Below are 619 nucleotides of genomic sequence, written 5' to 3' on the forward strand. Positions count from 1 at the left end.
TCAAGGGTGTAATTTTATTTCGTAATTGTTTGTTTTACAATAAATTTATGCACGCTATGGTGGAGCAGATTTGCATCTTATGATATTTGCCATGTTTCTGCGTCATTATAAAGTATTGGTGTTTCTGGATATATTGGGCAGCGTCATATTACATTCTGAAAATCTAACATTTCTTTTATCATTTATTTCAATGTGATAAATATTTCTTACGTCAGGCCTCGCATTTAGGTTGCACTTGATTAGCTGTTCATTAAGCAGACTGACGTACAAAATCGATACCCGTTACTGGTATGCATCATACTTTAAACAGGAATATAATCTCGTAATATTAGTTTTTACACTATAAGCAGGAATATATTCTCGTAATTTTAGTATTTACACTCTGTTAGTATGAACACAACCGTTATACTTTGCGATTCGATGTGTTCAAATAAGGTATATTGTGTAACTCTACCAAACTGAGCGAAGCCAGTTACATGCGGTTGTCCATAGCATGTATACTAACTTGTTTTGACTGCACTATCAGGCAGGTAATCTAGAACCGAATGCCTAAAAGACCAAAGTGCCGCTGAATGCTACCTATAGGTAAAGCAACTCGGTTTCATCGAACTAAGTAAAA

The 619-nt window shown here is 34.9% G+C and overlaps 1 protein-coding gene across 1 annotated transcript in view; it reads left to right on the forward strand.

Annotated features, from left to right (window-relative positions):
• T265_12017 (hypothetical protein) overlaps positions 1 to 619 on the forward strand; it is a gene marked incomplete at both ends in the record, with an annotated part of 8,905 nt that overhangs the window by 3,655 nt on the left and 4,631 nt on the right. The window lies entirely within an intron of this gene.

Source organism: Opisthorchis viverrini (assembly GCF_000715545.1).
Source record: "Opisthorchis viverrini unplaced genomic scaffold opera_v5_713, whole genome shotgun sequence".
Lineage (NCBI taxonomy): Eukaryota > Metazoa > Platyhelminthes > Trematoda > Opisthorchiida > Opisthorchiidae > Opisthorchis > Opisthorchis viverrini.